Genomic DNA, 21,995 nt, shown 5'->3' with positions numbered 1-21,995 from the left:
AAGTCAGAGTTAGAGGCATGGCAGGGTTACACAAGGACAGGTGGCAGAGAGTTATGATTGGGGAAAAGCTAACAGGGAAAGGTGCAGAATTTAGGGAGTAAGGGACATTCATTTCCAGACTTACTAAAATTTTTATTTTCATGTGCTTTAATCAGGTTAAATACTCTTTTTTCAAAACGTGTATATATTAATCTCCATTGTAGCCCAGCTACACAAGAGTGAAAGTGTTAGTCGCTCAGTTGTGTCTGACTCTTTGCGACCCCATGAACTGTAGCCCACCAGTCTCTGTCCGTGAGATTCTCCAGGCAAGAATACTGGAGGGGGTTGCCGTTTCCTTCTCCAAGGGATCTTCCTGATCCAGGGATTGAACCTGAGTCTCCTGCATGGCAGGCAGATTCTTAACCATCTGAGTCACCTGGGAAGCCCAGTTACCTAGAGCAACATCAATAAATAACTGATAATTGATTTGAAAATTGAGTCAATGAGTAACAATGGGTGACTGAAATGAATGCCTGGATTATGTCCTCTTATCTGTTTTATCTTCTCTTTCTAGACACTCTGGAGCAGGAATCAAATCAGCACTCGTGGGCCAAATCTGGCTTGCTGCCTAGTTTTGTAAATAAAGTTTTATTGGGACACGGCCATGCCCACCTATCTATGTATTGTCTATGGCTCCTTTCCTGCTGCAGTAGTAGAGTTGAGTACTTGCAATACTGACTTCACAAGCCATCAGCCCCACCATGTTGACTGACTGACTCCTTACATATAAATGTTTGCTAACTCCTGTTCTAGAGAATGATTGAGGGCTTAGAGTTTAAATGATGATAAAACCCAAGAGATACAGCCTGATAGCGTTTGCTTCTAGGATATGATTCATAACTATTACTTCAGCCTCTTAGAGTCCTTTGAAGACAACTCATAAGTAATAATCTTCCTGTTTGCTCTTCATGTTCTGCATTAGGAAGCAGCCCTCTCTGGGTATTACAAAATAAGGAGCTGGAGACAGATGACTGCTGACAAAGGTGTTAGAAGGACTATAAGGATAAAAATGAGACAGTCACAGGTTAGTAACTGTAGGAGACTAATATAAGACTACCCCCCTAAGTCTGCAGAAGCAAAAAAGAACATGAAGTGTTTTACTTGGCGCTCACCATTGCCCACCACCAACGCTGATGATGTTGGAACCGAGCTGCCTGAATGGGAGCCCGGGACTGCACACACACACAGCTAGCAGTTGCTGCCACTGCTGGAGAAGCCACCAAAAGATGGGGGAAAAAGTACTTTTTCTTCTTCACTCCTTCCAGACTCCCATGTATGCCTCCAATGGCCTAAACGGACAAGCAGCCTGTTGGCAAAGGTGTCTGGCAGATGTGGCTTATGAAATGCTAGTCCCAAGAGTCAAAAGGAAGGATACAAACAGTGACTATGAGGCTGAAGGACAACAGAAACTATCTGCCCAAAACTCATGATACTTCACTAGCTTGATCATCGGGTTTATCTCATCAGAAGATCCTCTTCAGTACGGGTGGTAGTGTTGGTGAGAACAGTGCCATAAGATGATACAAGAAGAGAAGACAGCGTCTACAAAGCTGAAGAGTTGACAAAGAGTATGGTAAGAGCATCTGATATACTTTGATTGAAAACACATGACTGGGCAAGAGGAATGCTATTTGCAGAAGCTAGAAAGGCAAAGCTGGACAGGGGAAACAACATGAGGAACCCTACACGTGTTGAAAGAGGTGGGGGCACAAGCAAGACATAAACATTGCTATGGGATCTGACCAAGTTTTAGCTATGCTAGGCACGGTATTCCTCATTGGAGGAGTCAAATTCCAGATACCTAGGCCAAGGATCAATGAAAGGAACCACAGGGTAGTTTCTGTTTTTATGATGATTCAGACTGATCAGCTATGGGTGCCTATAGATCTGAATCCTGAAAGATTCTCACCACCTTCAGGTTCATTGGGAAAGAGCACCATGGTGCCTGCTGCCAGCACAGACATGGTACACTGTGTCTTATGTCTGCTCCTATGATCTTTAGTAGTAAATGTATATACCTGGGAGTATTCTGTAACTTAGGAGTTTCCAAAGACAGCAAAAGGATTTGTAGAGAATGGGTGCTATGACTAAGTAAGTCTTCAGTACATAGTTTTATGGGGAAAAAAGTGTCTGCAATAGATTCTCACATTAGTATCCAATCGTTCTTAGTTAAAAAAAAAAAAAAAACGGTGATAACATGAGTAAGTATTGCTAAGGGAATAGGTTTTTGGCTGGTCTGACTCAGACATATTTCTGTGGGCTGTGCTGGTTCCATGGCTACTTGCCAGAGTTGGATATGTTGCATTAGAACACAAACATTCTTCCTTCATATGGAGAGCACTGGTTTTAGTCCACAAAACCATGCGAAATAAACATATCTTTACTTTTGTATACATTAACTTAATTTCTATATTGTTTCAATGCCATATATAGTTATAGATGGGAAAACTAAACTGATTAAGATCCTTGCCTCCCCTGTCCCTCGCGATGGATTTTAGAATAACAGAGATCACACAGTCTCTTACAGGGGCTGATCTTGTTTGATATTTAATGAGTCTCCCATTGTTGCTGTGTTGGCTACAAGTCCTCTTTAGGCCTGGGATGTACACAGCAAAATAACTGATTCTGGGCCATGTCAAGGTGTGGAAAACTTCTGGGATGCTTTCAGAGACTGCTCGCTTGCACACACATACACAGAACTCTTTGCCTTCTTTTGGTTTATTCTTGCCATACTAAAGCCTCGTCTGATCATCCTCATAACTGTGCTTCCATAAACCCATCTTGGCCTGTCCATCGGCTTTCACAGAGATGGCCAAAAAATTACACAATCTCAGGGACCCATCAATCTCTGCACTCTCAGTGGCTCCCTTCAGATCTTTCCCATCCATGGAAGCTGGGGAGTATTAACTATGTGGAGTGAGGTGAGAGTAAGGGTAAAGGTAAGGAAACCTTTAAATCAACAATATTCTCCCTACATTTGCTTCTGCAATTACTAAAAACTAGCCTTTAGTTATTGAACCTTTTTGTGTTAATGTCGAAACAAAAAAGCTGCAGGTCTGATATGCGCATTTTTTTCAGATCTCCCTGAGGACTGTCTCTTCTTTAAGGAATGGTTGTTTGTTCTCTTATTTCTCTCTTTGGTTCTCTTTCCACAAACACAAGAAAGAAATAAGTAAAGGAATGACAGAGGTAGATCCCACATTCTGTAGATGAGGAAACAAACAAGCCTACTTGACCTACAATTCACGGACCTGATTCATGGCAGAGTCAGTTGAGAACCAAGGCTTTCGATTGTGAGGTCAGGGCACTTACCTCCAGAGCTGTGCTTCTCCAAACGTGGTGAACGTGGGGAAAATGGGTCAGATGGCTTGAACTGACATTTCACCAAAGATGATCTGCAAAGAGCCAGGAATACATTATTAGCCATCAGGTTAACTAACTTTTTTGGTCTCCATGGTGGGACCAAGAGTTGGACACAACTGAAGTGACTGAGCACTCACTCATGATGGCACTAGCAGTAAAGAGCCTGCCTGCCAACGCAGGAGATGCAAGAGACAGGGATTCAGCCCCTGGGTTGGCAAGATCCCCCAGAGGAGGGCATGGCAACCCACTCCTGTATTCTTGTGGGGAAAATCCTGTGGACAGTGGAGCCTGGCTGGCTACCGTCTATAAGGTCGCAGAGTCCGATATGACTGAAGCAACTTATCACACTGTCTCCATTGAAGTGGAAATAAGAATCGCCATGTCATGCCATGTCACTAGTATGACAAAAGTGAAAAAGACTAAACATGCCAAATACTGGCAAGGATGTGGAAAAACTGGAACTCTCATACCTTGCTGGTAGGAATATGAGAACTGTTTGGCAATATCATACAAATTTAAATATATATTTACTCTACGATCCACCATTTCTACTATGTATTTATACAAGAGAAATAAAAAATATATGCCCACAAAAATAAGAATGTTTATAAAATCCTTATTCATAACAGCCCCAAACTTGAGACAATCCTTATGTCTGTGAATAGGACTACTGATAAAATTTTTCATATACTCGATATTCTCTAATGCTACTCAAAGGAACAAATTATAGATTCCTATAGCAACATGACTGAATCTCAAAAATATGTACAAAGCAAATCACACACTTACATACATTGTGTAATTCCATTTATGTAGATTTAAATAAAACCTATGGTGATAGAAGTTAGAAAGAAGTTATCTCTGGGCAGAGGTTGGGAACTAGGAAAAGACATGGGGAAGTTTCTCAGGTGATGAAAATGTTCCGCGTCTTGTTTTTGGTGGTGAGGGCCACGTGAGATCAGTTTAATTGAGCCAAATGAATAAACTGTACACCAGACTTAACATTTAGCATTTAGCATTAGACTTAACATTTAGCATTTAGCATTTCGCTCAGTGTATACTATACATACTATAGTAAAAACATATCAGAAGTTAAGTAATAAGATAGTGCCATTAAAAAACTGTAAGGTCCTGAAGCAAACCTGCAGAGACTTACAAACTGGCTTCTTTAATGTGTCCAATCAGAGATTCCAATCAGATAAGTCTGGGCAGAGATGAGGACTCTGCCTTTTAATTAGCCTCCCAGGTGATTCTGACACAGGTGTTCAGAGAACCACACTTCAAGAAACACTACTCCTCCCTTTGGTGCCAGGATATATTTTTAACACTATTTTTAATGAGCTTTCCTTTGATTGCCAATTTTCCACTTCCATGTTACTGAGTAACTTTTCTCTATATTTCAGCACTGATACAGGTTAAAACAATCCTATTTTGTAGTCTGGATATCTGGATTGGTTTCTCAGGCCTATTAATTGTGTTTGATTATGTGAACTTTCATAAAATATTTAAATCTATTAATTAAAACACTGGTGGGAATCAGAGTTTCCTTTAAGACAGAGATTTGCTTTCATCTAGAAAACCTCTGTACCTGACCTACGCACATTGTTTTTTGGTGGTTCTTTTTTTTTTCCCTCTTCAGCTAGAAAGCATGAATAAGAAAACATTACCTTGTGGGCACAATGCTTGGCAAAGAATGCTGTTCATAATAGGTGTTTGATAAATGGAGATGCTTGAATTGGAAAAAAATAAATAATGCAGCTCTGTGAGAGAAAGAGCTTGAAAAGATTTCAAATAAATGAAGATACTTCAGACGTTTTCTATTCCATGTATTATCTTTGGCACAGTGTTTTCTCATAAAATCCCCATAGTTCCTTTATAAAGGAGGTATATATTATCCCCATTTTACAGATGAGGAAAGAGGCTTGAAGTGGTTTAGTGGCCAAGATCAAACAAATATTGCAACAGATTTTTCAAGTTTGTGAGGCAGAAATGAACAACCAAAGCTATTTCAGAGGCTTGTAACAACACACATTCATTTTTTGTGGATCAGCCTTGGCTTGTTTCATGTATCTGCATGGTCAGATTTGGCTAAAAGAGGGGACTCTGAAAAGAACTTGGTAGAGGTCACAAGTCAACCACATGGTCTTTTAAATCTCTGCCAGGTCATCACATTCATTCTGCTCCCACTAGCAATGAGTGAGAATATCTGAGCCCCTTACAGGGAATGGTAGACTGAATACTTAGTGTTATGGGCTGATTCTTCATGTCCCTCCAAAATTCATATGTTGGAATATAACCTCCAGTCTGATGGTATGAGGAAGTGGGACCTTTGGAAGGTAATTAGGTCATGAGTCTGGCACCCTTATGAATGAGACTGCTGCTGCTGTTGTTTAGTCACTAAGTTGTGTCCGACTTTTTGTGACCCAACAGACTATAACCCACCAGGCTCCTCTGTCTGTGGAATTTCTTCAGCAAGAGTACTGGAGTGGGTAGCCATTTCCTTCTCCAGGGGATCTTCTTGACCCAGGGTTTGGACCTGAGTTTCCTGCTTGGCAGGTTGATTCTTTACCACTGAGACACCTGGGAAGCCTATGAATGGGATTAGTGCCTTTTTAAGAAAAGACCCCAGAGAGCTCTCTTCACCCTCTTTATCTGCCAGGTGAGGATACAAGAAGAAAATGGTAGTTTGCAACTTGACTAGGTTGCAACTCTGATCTCAGACTCTAGGCCCTCCAATTATGAAACATCATTTTCAGTTTTTTTTATAAGCTGCTCAGTCTGATATTCTGTTATAGCAAACTCAACTGGCTAAGACACTTAAAGAAAATACCAACAATGGTAATTGACAAAGCCAAAATTCAAATTCGTATTTGTATGGTCTGTGCTCAGTCACTCAGTTATATCTGACTCTTTGTGACCCTGTGGACTGCAGCGCACCAGCCTCCTCTGTCCATGGGATTCTCCAGGCAAGAATACTGGAGTGGGTTGCCATTTCCTTCCTGACCGAGGGTCTCCTGCATTGGCAGGCAGATTCTTTATTACCACTGCACTACCTGGGAAGCCCGTTTGTATGGTATTAAGGCCCTTAATCCTTCCACTAAGATCATTCATTCACTATTTATTAATTCAATAAATCTTTTGGTGCTATTAGTAGCATGTAGTGGCTCTTAAGATGCAATCTGGCTCCAGAAAGAACTGTGAATCCTGTCTCTCACTTAACTAGTTACAGAATAACTAAAATTATATTCTACCTCATAATGGAGGTGAAATTTCAAATATTTTCCTCAAAAATAATGACATATGTACAAATTCTACTTGTTCAAGTGTCAGACTTTATATTCAAAGCCCGCTTCACACAGATCCCTGAAATTTTCATTTATCTCTCTGACACGTTCTCTGGTTTGGATGGATCCCAAATTTTAGGATTCTGAAGATTAAGAACATGTTAACTAAAACATTTTGGAAGCTGATTTTTATTTTGACACCTAAATACATTAAATGAACTATCATCTACTAGGGCTACCATTTCACATCAAAAACAAAATAGAATGAAGAATACATATAAAATTTTTCAGAATGCAGAAAATTTTAAGAAGCAGAATGAAGATCTATTTCACATATTACCTTGCTTATAGTTGTTTCCTTACTGCAAATTCTTCAGTTTGGAATGCTTCCTTTATCACATTATTGTAAAAATATTCACATAGGTTTGATGATGTCGATTGAATTTAACTTCCCAGTATTATTTCACTCAGTTTGGAATGTGTGGGAAAACTGAGAGAAACTAAGAATACTTACTAAACACCTTACTAAACTTCTCCCATATGCTTGTCCACAAAGAAACAGTCAAGTGTCCAGTGAGAATGCAGAATTATTTAGGAGAGTGTTAGCACATGGCCTAGATTCCCCAAAAATGTCTGAGATGCTGGGATCTGAGAACACTTCATCGTGGACTGAACTGATCTGAGGACCAGTGTATTAGAAGAGGGAGCTTCTAAGTCCAAGAGTAGAAGAAGCCACCCACCGGCGATGGTGGCTCAGGTAGTCCTTAGATCTGATTCATTTAATTCAAAAAATTGTATTGGGTACCTACTTATGTGACATATAAAACTTCTAGGCTCTGAGAAGGTGACACTACACAAGATAAGAATCTGACCTTGTAGATTCTAGTGATGGTGACCTAGCCTCTGCTGAGCACCAGTACTCATAAACGACAGCTGGTAGGACAGTTTCTAATAATTCTGTGAGACACTGCAGCATGTTGCAACCATGATTTGGTCAGCCTTCCTTTCCTTCTTTATTAACTTAGCAAAGGACTGACAGCAATACTACTAGGCTATGTTAAGATGTTGCTTGTTTTAAATCCTGCCCCTGATTTAATTGCATGTGACTTACATAAAACTGACCCTGCCATTCTTGTGTTAAGATACCTCCTTGAGCAGAAAGGTTGAACAAGGTTGACGGACAAGGCTCTGAAGGATCTTACAGAGTGCCACTTGGCATGCTCCAGGCACATCTTTTTTCCAGTTACTTCAACTCACCAAACATTTTTCATGTCTCTGGATCACTGCCCATGCTCTCTCTCTTCTCTACCTTTATGCTCCTTCCTCCACTCTACACCTGGATAACCCCTATTCATGCTTTAGAGCTAAGCTAAATGCCACTGCTCTATAGCTGCCCTCCCTCCCTCAGCCTAAATGAGCCCCGCTTCCTCCAATTAGCTATATTTTATTTATAGCATCCTCTATTTTTTCCCCCCATTGTGCCCTGAATATAGGCAACAGGCTTAAATTGAATTCTTTGCATGGAACTGGCTCCTGAGTTTAATATAAAAAAAAAAATCCATATTCAAGAAAATTCAGCTTTGGATCATCATCAACCCACCATCAGCACTGTCATCATTATAATGGCCTAAAGCTAATCTTACCAAAAGCTTTCTCCATGCTAGAAACTGGGACACTTACATTAAATGGATTATTTTTTTAATCTCACAGTGATCTTATAAAGTAGGTAGTATCATTATGCCCATTTTAAAAATAAGAAAACTGAGGCTCAGAGAATTTCATTTAGTTGTTCAGTGCCTTGAAGCTAGTAAGGGATGCATCAAGGATTTAAAATTATGAGTCTGATATTAGTGCCCAGGTTTTTAACTGCTGCACTGACAGGTGGTACTCAGTAGTCATGATGGAGACTCCAGGGTCCAGATGTAGACTTGTGCTTTAGTCCCAGGCCTTTCTAGATAGGGAAATTGGGGTCTAAAGATTTGTGCCTGACCTTCTCTGATGAGCTCAGTAACTGGAGAAGACTTCAGTCTACAGGAGAAGTCATCTCTGAAAAAGTAGAACTGAAACAGGAGAAGCAAGGAAACTGACATGATCAAGAAGCAATAGATAAAAGCCCTTGATGATGGGGAAACCACAGACTCCAAAGCATACCATTTCATCCTCTTACAGTCTTATCCTTGGGAAATTATTTCTTAGCTAGAACCAGAATTTGTCTTCCAGTATTTTGTACCAGTGGCCGTGAAAAGTGATTTTTATTAGATTTTAGGGCAATCATCATCTCTCTTTATTAGTCCATCTTGTAGCTCCCACTGATGAAGAGAGAGTCTCTTTAGTATTTCTAGGTTAATGATATTGGATTAATATTTAAATTGTTCAAAACCCTTTCCCCTGTATTCATTTATTTGATCCTCACAGCATTTACAGGGCAAGGGTTATTATCACTACTTTTTTCCATTTTATTTTTTCTAGCTTTTTTAAAATTAATGTTTATTGGAGTATAGTTGCTTTACAATGTACCATTAGTTTTTCTGTACAGCTAAGTGAAACAGCTATATGTATACATATAGCCCCTCTTTTTTGGATTTTCTTCCCATTTAGGTCACCACAGAGTACTGAGTAGAGTTTCCTGAGCTATACATTAGGTTCTCATTAGTTATCAATTTTATATATAGTATCAATAGTATTGGGCTTCCCAGGTGGAGCTAGTGGTAAAGAACCCACTTGCCAATGTAAGAGACATGAATTCAATCCCTGGGTTGGGAAGACTCCCCTGGAGGAGGGCATGGCAACCAACTACAGTATTCTTGCCTGGAGAGTCCCATGGACAGAGGAGCCTGGTGGGCTACAGTCCAGGGTCGCAAAGAGTCAGACATGACTGAAGTGACTTAGCATGCAGCACGTACATCGATAGTATTATCACTACTTTTTGGATGATAATGCTGAAGATCCAAGATGCTTGATCCTTGTACAAGTTAGTATGGCTATGAGTGACAGAGCTAAGGCTAGCTCTCACTCCCAGTCATCCACGCCCTCTAAAGTGATCATTTCAAGGCTGTTTCATCCTTACTTCCCTGGTTGCTTATTGGTACCTGGTGAGCTATGACCTGAATCTCATGGGACAGAGAGTCATTTGGGCTGGGGAGAGCAGGCTTCTTGTTGTCCACACAGTACTTACTATATACAAAATTGGCCTGGCTCGGCTGACAGGACAAAAGTCATAATTTCTCAGGAAAATGGCAGACTAATAGAAAAAAAGGTCATAAATATCATCAAATACAAGGCCTGACATTTACCAAGGACAATTGTTTCATCATAAAAATCTCAGGCTTTTGGAGCCTTTCAATTAAGCCCTGCACAAGACATCCTGACTCTTTACCAAGGAGGAGGAAAGGAAAGGATAACAAAGTGTGTATATGTTCGGGGTCGGGGGTGGATAAGGGTGGGGAGTAGAGACGGCAGATGACAAGAGGAAGACCAAAGGGGACATTCCTGTGGTTTCAAGAGTCAATTGAGCTCCTAATTCTTTGTGACCAGTAGTAGGATTAAGAGTTCAGAAGGGCAGGTCAAACAAGGGCACAGGGTCAGGCTGGGTCTTGCAGAGATGTGACTCAGGAAATGCTGGCAGACTGGGCCCCCATACCTTCCCCAGCAGGCCTCCAATTAGGATTTAATGGCCAAATGTGGAATGCATTAGGAGTTCTGAGCAGAAAGTGTGTGTTCAAAGGAGCCGCCTCCTTTTAGCTAAGTAGGAAAACATTCCTTCATGGTCAGTCTCCTCCTGAGCCATGCTAATTTTGGGGGCCTCGCTGGCAGTGGTGCCTTGCAAAGATTTCACTTACAAGTGGCCTGGGCATAACCCTCCTGTTTTCCTTGAGGATGACACAAAGAATCAGTGGATCCACTGGCTCTGTTTGGTATTTGGGGTGATGTGGGAAGTAGGAAGAATCATCTGACCTGGGATTCTTTGTGTATGTGGACCTGGTAAATGTGTATCCCACATACATAAGATACCTATATAGAAAGTGCAGATGCATCAGTAGTTACAGGTAGATAGAGTTAAAATATTTGCATACTTCTGTGTTCCTGCTATATCTATCTACCTACTAACCTATTTATTGATGTATTTCTTTTTTTAATGTTTGTCTTTAAATGCTGTCTTGTCACAGAGGGGAATTCAAGCAACTTCCCAGGGTATACTGTGCATGTGTGTGTACATAAGCATGTGCATGTGAGCACATGCATGTATGAGTACATATGGGTGTATAAAAGAAGTGTATAGTATATAAACATGCATGTGCATATATATGAATCTGTATATCCCTTATACCTCTGAGTGTGACTGAACATAGGAATTAGGAAAAATATTAGCATCTGTGAAAATGCTTCTGGAAGTGAGGATACACAGAGCATTAAAGATTACATCTGCTCTCACCAGTATGTGTAATGGCATATTTTGCAAGTGTGAATGCAAATGCATACCAATGAATCTTTCTCTGATGATATATTTTGTTCTGCATGTGTTGCTTCATGTGAACATGAATGATACATCGGATCATGTGTGGATACATGTAATACCTTTGTTGAGACTGTATGTGAATGGGTATACATAGCACTTTTGCAGTCTCTATATTTGTGTGCAAATATGCAATAATGTGAATACCTATGAATCCAACATAAACTAGCATGTGCATATGTATGGTTATGTCTAATGAATGAATGTATCTATTGGGTTGGCCAAAAACTTGTTCAGGTTTTCTCATATGATGTACATTTTTGGCCAATCCAATATATTACATTATATATACTTATATCCATATGAAGGCGTATACATGTCTACACACATACAGGCATATTTTGTTTTATTGCACTTTATTATACTTTGCAGATTTTGTGATTTTTTCAAATTGAAGATTTATGGCAACCCTGCACTGAGCAAGTCTTCTGGCACCATTTTTTTTTCTGTATTTGCATTTTTCTAGCAGTATTTGCTTACTTCATATCTCTGTCATGTGTTAACAATTCTTATAATATTTCAAACTTTCATTATTGTCGTATATTGTGGTGATCTGTGATCAGTGATCTCTGATGTTACTACTACGACTCACTAAAGGCTCAGAGATTCGTTAATATTTTTCAGCAAAAGAGTACTTTGAAATTGAGGTATGTACATTGTTTTTCAGACATAGTGCTATTACATGCACCTTTAGATGCACTGGGAAGCCAAACACTTTCTGTGACTTGCTTATGGGATATTCGCTTTATTGTGATGGTCTGGACTCGAACCTGACCTGCAATATCTCCCAGGTATGCCTGTGTCATACATATATTTGTGTTTATACATATATATGCATATATGTGTGTGTATAAATGCATATGTGCATATATACATTATAAAAATGTGCTAGTTATGTTCTCCCAGCAATTTTAACACATTATTGACTGGAGAGATATTAAAGCCACAAGTGTTTGTTTCTACAAAAAACCCCAGTCAATTATGTGTTAACAACAAGCCCTGTCATCTTCCTGAAGCACCAGCTGTTCCTTGAGATCTCACTGTGAGCTATGCAGTGGGCTAGGCACCAGTGGACAAGACACAGAGCAAAACTACCCTTCCATGGAAAGACTGCCTCTAACGAATGGGGCAGGACAGGTGGCCAAGGGTTGTTCTGGAACCTAAGCCTGCATGTGTCAGACATGCAGGGAAGGCTGAAGAGAATTCAGTACTGCGCCTGGAGGCTTGTGCTGTGCTAGCACTCAGAGTAGAGAAACAGGGTCCCTCCCAGCAAGGTGTTCACAGAGCCATGGAAACACAGATTTCACATGAATAATTATAATCCAACGCCAAGGCGATGCTCTAATTAAGGCAAAGAAAGTGGAATGAACTAACCTCTTGGGCTCTGTAAGAGGCTTGTCAGAGTGAAGAATGTAACAACACAGATTTGTCTTCTAGGATGGATTCACTAGGCAGAAAGTTGGTGGTGGGTGGTTGGGGTAGATGGGTATATGGAGGGGAGGCGCAAGTAGACATCCTAGAGGGTGAGGATGAGAGAAACATGTAGAGTTTGGGAAAGCAGGACCCTCCAGCAGTGGCCAGAATGTAAACTCCAGGACGTCTGAAACCCCTCTCCAGACTGTGCAGTCCCTGTGCAGCAGACCTAGCCACGTGCTTCCCCCGGTGTTGCACACCACCCGTGGGCTCTTGGTAAATGTTAGTTTGGTGGATGAAGGGATATCGCAGAGAACGGGCCAGCTACGAATGATGTGCTTGCCCTGCTGAGGATTCTGCACTTTATCCTGGAGGTAATGGAAAACCCCCAAAGAATTTTAAGGAGAAAAATCATGTGATTCAAATTTATATTTTAAGAAAAGTCAGTCCGGCTAGAGCAGGCATAGCTGGTTGTGGGAGATATGGAGAGAAAACCTGAGGCAGGGAGCTGGGTCAGGAGACACCCGGAGTGGTCCTGACACCACATGCTAGAGGCCTGGGAGCAGACAGTGGCAGGGACCATGGAGAACAGGCAGCTGATCAGAAGGGAAGCTGAACAACCTCCGATTCCTCAGATCTCCACTCACATATGAACATTTCTCTCTTCTCCTCTAATCTAAGAGCCCAATCTGAGATCTCTAAAAACTGTCATGCTTCTGAGCCCATGTGATTCATTCACAGCAGCATGATAATGAGGTGCTATAGGACACTGTAGTAAAAAACAAAACCACATTTTTTTTTTGGCTATGGCATATGGAATCTTAAGTTCTCTGACCAGGGATCGAACCTGTGCTCCCTGCAGTGGAAGTATGGAACCTTAACCACTGGATCGCCACAGAAATCCCAGGATAAAATGAACAAACACTAGGTCTTAGTGCAGCATACTTGGGTACTGTTTCCAGTTCCCAACTCTTCTACTTAGCAGCCACCTGACATTGGCTGAGTCCCTTATCCTAGCTTCTTGTTGCTTCTTGTTGCATAACAGTAATATCAGCATTGTAGTGTTGTGGGGATTTGCTGAGGAAAATATATGTGAGAGTTTCCTTAAAATTTTCAAGCAATCATGCTGCTGCTGCTGCTAAGTCACGTCAGTTGTGTCCGACTCTGTGCGACCCCATAGATGGCAGTCCACCAGGCTCTGTCCCTGGGGTTCTCCAGGCAAGAACACTGGAGTGGGTTGCCGTTTCCTTCTCCAACCATGCAAACACCGGCTATTAATTATGTAGAGACTCAGAACAGGGACCGACCTCAGTGATTACCAAGTGGAAAACATAAGGCTGCCTTGATTTGGGGGCTTCTCTGGTGGCTCAGACATTAAAGAATCCACCTGCAATGCAGGAGATCCAGGTTTTATTCCTGAGTCGGGAAGATTCCCTGGAGAAGGGAATGGCAACCCACTCCAGTCCTCAGGACTTTGAATTCTGTCCCTGTCTTCCACAGGACAGTTTTATATATAAAGAATACTCTCTCTTCCAGCCTGGTGCTTTAAAAGAGAACAGGACTTAAGCCAGAAAACTAATAGGCTGATTTCTCAGCATCAGTGCTCATGGGGTTCCTTCTGGAGGGACACACTTTCTGGAAGGGGCCTCTCTGGGTCCTTAAGAGAAAGACCTGTGAGTACACATCCTATTAAATACCCTGGGCCAAAACCTCTCTGTTTACTGCTCCTCTCACGTGTGTGACCCTTCATCCCTTTGCACACGCTTTATTTCAATTAACATTTCACAATCCGTCTGTCCCGCTTTTTCTTAGGCTACCCAAACACTGACTTATCCTCATCTCAGTAGCTCAGGGAACCCTCGAGGCTCTGCTAAAATCAGGAGACATATGTCCTTGATTAACAAGAAAGACAAAGTGTGACCAGGGTCATAGACCCAGTTTAGATCCATCAAGCATCTTAAACTCTTAAAAACAGAAAGGCTTTGTCCAAAGTCTTGGGTTTTGATATAATTGTGAGAGCCAAGGCATGATGTGACACAGACAACTCCCTGTCATTGTGAGAAGTGGGAGCGTGGAGGCTCAGTGTCACAGAGACCTACTGTTCGGTGAGACTCTCAGATCATCCTGTACAATGGCTCCTCAAGTACCTTCTATCAACACACACTTGTAGAAACTTTCTGTTAATTCCAGGTAATTTACTATGGGCTGGGACCATAATAAAGAAGGCTTGGCCCTCAGTCTCCAAGGGTGGGGATAGATAAGTTTATTCATTTATTCCTTCCTTCATTTATTTGTTCTATAAACATTCATTTGACGCTTAGTATGTAACAAGCACTATGCTAGATGATAAGCATCAAGTAATAAAATGCATGCTCTTTGCTCATGGAACTAACAGTCAGATGGGAGAGACATTTAAAAATGTTAAAACAAAAAATATAAAATATTAATACAAAGAAATACCCCACTAGGACTTCCCTGGTGGTCCAGTGGTTAAGAATCCGCCTGCCAATCCAAGAACAGTTCCATCCCTGGTCTAGGAAGATCCCACATGCAACTAAGCCCGTCCACCATAACTACCGAGGCCATACTCTAGAGCCCACAAACCATGACTACTGAAGCCTATGCACCTACAGCACATGCTCTGCAACAAGAGAAGCCACCACAATGAGAAGCCCATGCAACTAGAGAAGAGTCCTTGCCTTCAACAACTAGAGAAAGCCCACATAGCAGCAAAGACCCAGCACGGCCAAAAATAAATAAAGTCTTATAAATTTAAAAAAAAAACAAAACGGTACACTTCTCTGCTCAGTGGCAGCCTGGATGGGAAGGGAGTTTGGGAGAGAAAGGATATATGTATATGTATGGCTGAGTCCCTTCGCTGTTCACCTGAAACTATCTCAACATTGTTTGTTAACTGGCTATTCCCCACTACAAAGTAAAAAGTTTGAGAATACTATCCCATTAAAATGACAAATTATAGTAAAGCTATGAAGAGGCCCCTCATCTAGTTTAAGGATCAGAAAAAGTCTTTCTTTAGGAAATAACACCTGGTCTAGGATATGAAGAATAAATGACAGTCAACTAACTAGTAGATTGAGGGTCAGGAAGAGTGTTCCAGGTAGAGAGAAAAGACTGGGTCAAGGCTCTGGAATCAGGAGGAAATGAGAGGAGGCCAGTATGGCTGGAGATCAGGGAGTAAGAAGAAAGTAGAATGAGGTAAGCCTGGAGAAGTCTCAGAAGTCATGCTAAGGATTTGTTACTTATCTCTAGAAGAGTGGGACGTCATTAAAGGGTTGTAAATTAGAATGAGGATATTACATTTACCATTTGACATTACTCTGTCTACATATAGATCAGAGGGCAAAGGGGGAAACATTTTTCTTGGTGTAGGAAGGTTTCGATGTGATTCAAGTCAGAGGTGCCAATGGCTGGACTAGGGTAGAGACCATAGACATGGACACAGCTCACCCAACTGGAAAAAATGACTACCAGGTAAAATGACAGGTGCTACAATAAAGGTGAGCACCCAGTTCTCTTAAGTGGTCCAAGGAAATGAAGAGAACATAGCTCACAGAACAGTGGTCTGTCTAAGATCACTGAGCCAGTGGATAGTAAATGTCATCTTTACTTCCGCTCATTCTATTTGTCTTTCTCCCAATCCTCCATGCAATTTAACCACAACCCTGCAGTGCACTGCCCTTCCAGCTCCAGACACCGCATGGAGTGTTTCCTGCTGTCATTGGCCGCAACAATCTACCTTTTCTCAGGGCTCTTGAGTGACACTTAGAGCCCTGACCTGCAGAATCTAACATACATCTTAGTTTCAACCCCCGGGTCCATCTGACTCATGGGTGAAAAGAAGAGAATTAACTCATGGGACCCACCCATGTGAGGACTAAAGAAGTGGGGGGGAAAAAATCTTTCAGATCACACAATAGAAAACAAAAGCTGAAGAAGCAGTTCAAGCATTTCTCAGGACCGCATGAACTGAGACTTCATTCAGCCATTGCTCCAAGGCACTCCGAGTACCAGGCAGCATGCATTGGGCATGCATTGTCACTGAATCTGAATAAGCTTCTCTATGCTGTAGGTATGATTAGTTGTAATTTTTTTTCTTCCACTAGATCATAAGTCCATGAAGGCATGGATGTGATCCCTGTGTTCATCCCAGAGAAATATTATCTGTACCATAAAATAGTAATCGTGGTATTAGTCACTCAGTCGTGTCCAACTCTTTGCGACCCCATGGACTATAGCCAATCAGGCTCCTCTGTCCATGGGATTCTCAAGGCAAGAATACTGGAGTGGGTTGCCATTCCCTTCTCCAGAGGATCTTCCTGACCTAGGAATCGAACCCAGGTCTCCTGCATTGCAGGCAAATGCTTTACCATCTGAGCTACAGGGAAGCACGGAATAGGTACCCAATTTATAGTTTTGAATAAATGAATAAGAGTAGGCCAATTAAATAAAAGCTTAAGACTACAGATCTTTTAAGTGAGGGTAGAAAAGAGGGTGCTAGGGTTCACACCCAGGTCTGTTTGACCCCAAACTCCACAGTCCTTCCTTTATACTACACTGTCTCATACTAGAGGCAAGGGAAAGCCCACTGGTATTTCTAGTTTGAGCCTTTCTTAGGTTACTGAGATGAAGTTAAGACCCAGACAGGAAGAGACTTATTCAGGGTGTCCTAGGACATTAACATCAGATCTGGCCTGACAATTCAGGTCTCCTGGTTCCAGTCTCTTTGTCCTTTCTTTTACCTGACCTCTTAGAAAAGATGGAAAAGGCCAGGTGATGCTCTAATCATGAGCATAAGTCTCAGAGTCAACCAGGCATAAGTTATAATCCAAGTAACTCTCTTTTGAAATCTGTGATCTTGGACAGGATGTTTCTTAAGACTAAAGTTTCCAATCTTGTTTAATGGGGTTCATTAATAAGACTTTATATCAAATAAATCTGTTGTGAAGATTCTGAGATAATCTAGTAAAAGTGTTTGGGAAAACGTCTCATCTACAGAAAGCACTCAGTAAATGTTATCAATTTTGTGCTTATGATTAAAACGGTGTATTTATTTATATAAGCCCTGGTTTTCTTACCTGAAAATAGGAGGTAATAATAGTGTTTAACCTCATAGTTGTTTTTATGAAGATTAAGTATGCTTAAAACGGTACCTGGAAAATAGGAAGTACCAAATAAATATAAGTTGCTGTTACTACTATTACTATAATGATGATGATAATGCTATTTCTCTTGGCATTTCAGCAACTGATGCTATAGATGGAGTGAGCAATGCTCTAAGTGACATATAACAGAGATGTGTCTTTCTGTTCATGTGGAAATGCAGAGAAGGAATGGGGTATCACTGGCCTCTTACCAGGCTGGATCTCCATCAGCCCAAGTAACTATAAATCCTCTTTCAGAAAGAGTCATAAGAAATCAGATTCTAACAAAGTTCAGATCATAATGGGCACAGATTCAGGCTTATAATCCTTGGTATATTTTACCTTTTGCTTATTTATGGATTTTTCTTTCCTTATATTTTCCCATTTCATGATGATTTAGGCCCTTTTTGAAAATGGCAGCCTGCCCAGCAGTGTCCAAGGACTATGTTTCATTCCATCCAGTGACTGAAGATTTATAAAAAGGAAAGGACAGTCTTGTATGTCTTCTAACAGTCATCTTAAAGTAATAAACATAATAGCTACTATTTGCAAAATGCCCTGTGGAGATGAGGCTTTTTATTTAGTATGATGGTTGATTTTATGTGTTAACTTGACTAGGCCATGGAGTGTCTGGTTATTTGGTCAAACAGTATTTTGGGTGTTTCTGTAGGAGTGTTTTTGGATGAGATTAACTTTTAAATCAGTGGGTTGAGTAGAACAGATAACCCTCCCTAATTTGGTTGAGCCTCATTCAATCAGTGAAGGTCTGAATAAAACATAAAAGCTGACTCTTCCTTGAGTAGGGCTTCCCTCATAGCTCAGTTGGTAAATCATCTGCCTGCAATGCAGGAGATCCAGGTTTGATTCCTGGGTTGGGAAGATTCCCTGGAGAAGGAAATGGCAACCCACTCCAGTATTCTTGCTTGGAGAAGCCCATGGACAGAGGAACCTAGTGGGCTACACCCCATGGGGTTGCAAGAGTCGGACGTGACTTAGTGACTAAACCACCAGCACTTCCTTGAGTAAGAGGGGATTCTCCCTGTCTGTCTGTCTTTGAACTGGGATATTAGCTTTTTTCCTGCCTTTGGACTCAAAACTGAAACACTGGATCTTCCTAGGTCTTGGGCTTGCCAGTCTTTGGATAGGAGCTCCCATCAGTTCTCCTGGTTCCCAGACCTTTGAACCAACCAGACTGAAACAGCACCACCAGTTCTCACCTTCCAGCTCACCCTGCAGATCATTACATTATTTTCCTGAGAAATCTGTCACTACATATGGGGCTGTTTTTCTAAAGCTCAGGGTACCTCACTCTGGGTTTGCTCCTAAATTCCTTTCACAGTGTACTACCACTCAGCAATTGCAAAGGCTAGTAATTTAACCTTTGTAGAACTGGATGTTGAACACCATCTGCTGCTTCACACATGACTGATTGATTAAATCACCAATCATTGGTAACTGATTGGGTGATTTAATGGACATTCAGCCCTTTCTCCTCCCCAGAGATTAAGGGGATGAGACTGAAAGTTTTCAATTTTCTAAACAACTGGTTGTTTCCTCTGGTGACCAGTCCTTACCCCCAAACCCATCTTTACTTGAACTAGGATGACTTCTGAATCATGTCATTAACACAAGACACCTTTATTGTTCTCACCACCTAGGAAATTCCAATGTTTGTAGAAGCTCTGGTGCCAGAAACAGGCCTGGGGACCACATATGTGTTAGTCGCTCAGTCATGTCCAACTCTTTTGCGACCCAGTGGACGGTAGCCCACCAGGCTCCTCTGTCCGTGGGATTCTCCAGGCAAGAATACTGGAATGGGTTGCCATTTCCTTCTCCAGGGGATCTTCCTGACCCAGGGATGGAGCCTGGGTCTCTTGCATTGCAGGCAGGTTCTTTATCATCTGAGCCACCAAGGAAGTGTCGGGGATCACACATGTATTTCTTATCATAAAGCACAATTATCACACATTCTTAAGTAGTGTTGTTTTGTTTCTGATGAGGGTTCATGCTTTACTATGTTCTACAAAGTGGAGAGACCAGGAATGTTATGTCAACTAATATCCCTACAAATGAAAGGAAATGGGGGAAGTTTCTTCCCCCAAAGCCTCAAATACACATCTGGAACATACGTTAGGAATTCTCTCTTCACTGCAGTATTAGTACTAGCACTCCAGCACTAGCCATGTGCATACAGATTACTTCCCAACATAGACAGTGACCTACTATGTGAAAGTGCCTCAGTCGTGTCTGACTCTTTGCAAACCCATGGACTACACAGTCCGTGGGACTCTCCAGGCCAGAATACTGGAGTGGGTAGCCTTTCCCTTCTCCAGGGGATCTTCCCAACCCAGGGATTGAACCCAGGTCTACCCATATTGCAGGCGGATTGTTTACCAGCTTAGCCACAAGGGAAACTCAAGAATACTGGAGTAGGTAGCCTATCCCTTCCCCAGGGGATCTTCCTGACCCAGGAACCGAACTAGGGTCTCCTGCATTGCAGGTGAATTCTTTACCAACTGAGCTATCAGGGAAGCCTGAGCTACTATAAGGCAGAGATTAACTCCCCCAGTAAATCCAGGCATGGCACCCAACTAGCAGACAGTATTATGTAATAGGGCTTCCCAAGTGGCACAGTGGTAAAGAATCCTCTTGCCAATGCAGGAGGTGCAAGAGATGCTGGTTAGATCTCTGGGTCAGGAAGATCCCCTGGAAGAAGAAATGGCAACCCACTCCAGTATTCTTACCTGAAAAATTCCATGGACACAGCAGCCTCATGGACTGCAGTCCAAGGGGTCGCAAAGAGTCAGACACAGCTAAGTGGCTGAGTATACACATATTATGTAATAGAAAGCAGTAGACCCTGGAGTCAGACTCAAGTATTTTCATCTGATCTTTCCCATTTGCCTCTACTAGAATTGTAATTTTGATGTACTTAATCTCTAACGCATTGGAGAAGGAAATGGCAACCCACTCCAGTATTCTGGCCTGGAGACTCCCTGGGACGGCAGAGCCTGGTGGGCTGCCGTCTAAGGGGTTGCACAGAGTCGGACACGACTGGAGCGACTTAGCAGCAGCAGCAGCAGCAGCAGCAGCAGCAGCAATCTCCCTAAACTTCAGCTTTCTCATCTGGGGAATAAGATTATATATTTTCTGAGCTACTTTGAATACCAATTGACATAAAATATCTGGAACAGAGTAAGTGTTCTTTTAACATTATTTCCCTTTTGCTTTTTCTCTTCCATTTCAATAAACACTTCGTCATGTAGAGGTCTCCTGCTTTTAAATAGCTAAGCCTCAGTTTCCTCACCTATGCTAAAAGCTAATAATAGCTCTAAGATTTGTCAAGCCAAGTAAAATAAGGAATGTGTAAAGTTTTCAGCAAAGTGGCTGGCTAGGGAACAGAAAAATTCTTTGTAGTAGTAAGATACTTAAATAGATGCTTAGGTTTTGTTGTTGCTGCCCTTGTTCTAGTTATTAGTCTAGAGAATGTGCCACATGGGGTGGGGGGGATGTCTGCCCAGAAAAGCCTCATGTCTGTAATCCTTAACATTCAGTTAATCCAAAGTAGTATGAGTAATTTTGCCTGTAAGGTACAGAGTACATGTCTCTTTAATCACATCTGCTTCTTAACGTCCTAATGGGCAGACTATCTGGGATCATTAATGTCTGCAATGTATTTTATGTTCTTGTTAGCAGAGGCCAAATGTGAGTGCATTTTTAACAAACCCAATCAACAAATATAATCATATTCACTCCAGAAATGTCCAAGCCATTATCCTGTTAAAAAACCATAAAACAGAATGTCATGCCTCGTAGAGTCAGAAGGTAGAAATTTGGGCTGCTGTCTCTTTAGCAAAAGAGAGGGTTGTGCATTTAAAGTTCATGACTTGCAATGAAACTTTCTCCCATAGAAACACGAAGTAAAAAAGTCACTTTGACTTTTGGAGCAACTGAAATAAAAATGCAGACTCATATTTTTATACTTTGGGGGGATATAGGAAGCCCATAATGTAAAAACTTGATCCTTGAAGACCAAGTATCTAAAAGGGAAGAAGAATTTCTCCTGAGAGCATTTAGGCTCATGATGGCTTTTCCAAATACTCCATAGATAAGGCTGGCAATGCATTTGAGCACAATTCTTTTAAAGATCAAGGTGATTCCACAAAGTGTATTTATATCAACTCAGGATGTAAAAGTCAGTACGAGAGACAAAGCTAAACC

At 41.5% G+C, this 21,995-nt stretch overlaps 1 long non-coding RNA gene across 1 annotated transcript in view; it reads right to left on the bottom strand.

Annotated features, from left to right (window-relative positions):
* Window positions 1-238: 238 nt before the first annotated feature.
* The window catches only part of LOC145511203 (uncharacterized), a 109,523-nt gene continuing 87,766 nt past the window's right edge, over window positions 239-21,995 (bottom strand). Inside the window, exon 5 of the long non-coding RNA XR_014057630.1 lies at window positions 239-3,434. This is a non-coding gene — a long non-coding RNA (uncharacterized LOC145511203). The remainder of the gene's footprint in view (window positions 3,435-21,995) is intronic.

Source organism: Giraffa tippelskirchi, chromosome 6 (genome assembly GCF_054371585.1).
Source record: "Giraffa tippelskirchi isolate mGirTip1 chromosome 6, T2T-mGirTip1v1.2.pri, whole genome shotgun sequence".
In the NCBI taxonomy this organism is placed as follows: Eukaryota; Metazoa; Chordata; class Mammalia; order Artiodactyla; family Giraffidae; genus Giraffa; species Giraffa tippelskirchi.
This window is presented reverse-complemented; position numbering and strand designations above follow the sequence as displayed.